Raw genomic sequence first — 2,290 nt, 5'->3', positions numbered from 1 at the left:
GTCTGAGCTAGCGAGTGGCCCAGTACGGTACAGTGGCATCCTCAGGCTCAGAGTGTGTGCAGCATATCTAGGTGTGCAGAGCACGTCATCCAGATGTTTCTACAGCTGGGCTTGACGAAACAAGGAAATATACTTCCGTGGCCGATAGATGGAATAGCGAATCTATTCTAGTAGGGTGCTTCCACCTGAAATCTCCCTGACTGAAGAGATACTTCACTGTTGACGGGCACGTCCTCAGTCTCCTAAAAGATTATAGAGCCTGCCCTGTGAAGGTAGCAGTAGCGGATGTGCCTGCGGTGCCCACTGACGTGCAGCACCCACCCGCTGAATGGGAACGTAGTACTAGCGCGGCCTGTGATTTTGAACTCTGTGTAAGGACAGGTCTCTGTTTGCAGCTTTCTACATTTGGTTTACTTTGTTTGCTGCTAGTTGTTCTGGCAAACATGTTTTATGCAAACAAGGATGCATTTGCCCACTGCTCCTCCTAATCTGATCAGGACGCAGAAAAATCAGCTCAGCAGATTAGGCAGAAGTTCAAGATTAGGTCACAAACAAGCAGAAGGAAAAGAGTATAAAGTGGCAGTAAAAAGGAACACTAATATTCTAATTTATTGGCTCCTCCAGGCCACCTTAACGCTCACAAAAGGTAACATCAACAATAAAGAAGGCAACTTGCCCAAATAAACCACAAAGCAGGAGGCAAGCAAAAGTACAAGAAACACATGGAAATGGACATAAAATTACAGGCTAACAGAAGCATCTTCCCATCAATTTACTGTTTCTAAAAAGCTGGCAGGAGAAGTCTATATACGTGAAAATCTCAGAGTGTTTGGAAGACTTAAACAAAGGTGTTGGGGTTTTTTTTAATTTTTCACTTTTGCCTTACGTTACTGAGGGAAACACTTGGCTTTAAAATATCCATGTTTCTCCCTAATACATTCAATTTTGCCCATTGAAAGAGCTGTTGTGAACAAGGCAAGTCTAGGAATGTTTTGTGGAGAGCCTGTGTCTGCTTAGTGGAAAGCAGTGTTGGATAAGATTGGCTTAGGCTTTGAAATTATCCTGTCTTATCATTTTACTAGGCTTGAAACACACCGTACAAAAACAATTTTAGGACTGAAGAGACTGTTCAGCCCCTCCCCCCCAAAAAATTCCTTGCCCATTTTGATTGCGATCCGTTTGTTTCTTAACTACCGCTGCAATTACACTTCTCCTGCTTCCAGCAATAAAACAGTGGGGTGCCTAGAGGAAGTTCTTCCTGTTAACCTCCACCCTCCTCCCCCATAGTCGTTTTTGCAATGTAACCCATCTGTTAACCTTGGCATGATGATCATCTAATTTCTGTATTGAAGTCTCCTGTCGCTTTTGCTGTGATAATTCTGATACATTCACCCAACAAACGTACACACACGTCACTGGTCAAGGCTGGAGAATCTTTACCTTCACCATTTCTGTGCTCGTCCATCTCTCTGTCAAGCCCAGGGGCATATGGAGCAGCGTGTACTCTTCCAGCTTGCTCAACCGCCTGGTGACACAAGCTTGCTTTCCAGTCTGGCAGCTCGTAAGAGTATACCTTCTTGCTTCAGCGGGCTGTTGAGCAAACCCCCACTGCCGCGTGTCAGCTGTCTTTATTGTCAGCCACATCTCTGTGGGATGCCTGAAGGTTACATTTTGGCCTTGGATAACGTGCAGTGATTATCTCTTCCACCACTGCGTACACCACGGTGTTACTATTTTGGCAAGGGCATGCTGTCTACCACGGTATAGTCTACTGATTTTTACATTTTTTTTACATATCTGTAGAGAAACAGAAGTCAGTGCCAGTATCTTCTGAAAGGCAGATGAAACAACTAGATCTGCTTATGCCACAGCATAATCCTTGGGCTGAGAGGTCCTAGACCTGAATCCGTGATCTGATTGCACCACACTCTTCTCTGCAATACAAAGTAATTTGGTGCCAAGTCAGATGAGTGAGTTTGGGAAAGGGGGGAGCGTTGATGCTTGCAAGAGAGCTGAAGCAAAGAATCCATGTCCCAGTCCCTTTTGTCACCATTACACTGTCCCTACAGAAACAAATAAAGAAAAAATGTTTGGGGCATGGGACCAATTATTTCAAACCCATTAGCATGCCAGGGCAGTTGATTACCACACTGCTGTAATTAAGAGCCAGTATTAACAACTGCTTCAACTATGTTTCTTACCATCCAACGTGATACGGAAAAATAAGAGTTAATTGCTGGAGAGACAGTTCCCAGGGTGGAACTTCATGCAGTGGAAGGGGGGTAGGGAA

The sequence above is a fragment of the Buceros rhinoceros genome, unplaced genomic scaffold (genome assembly GCF_000710305.1).
Source record: "Buceros rhinoceros silvestris isolate BGI_N320 unplaced genomic scaffold, ASM71030v1 scaffold3718, whole genome shotgun sequence".
Classification (NCBI taxonomy): Eukaryota; Metazoa; Chordata; class Aves; order Bucerotiformes; family Bucerotidae; genus Buceros; species Buceros rhinoceros.
Note: the sequence above shows the minus strand (reverse complement) of the source record.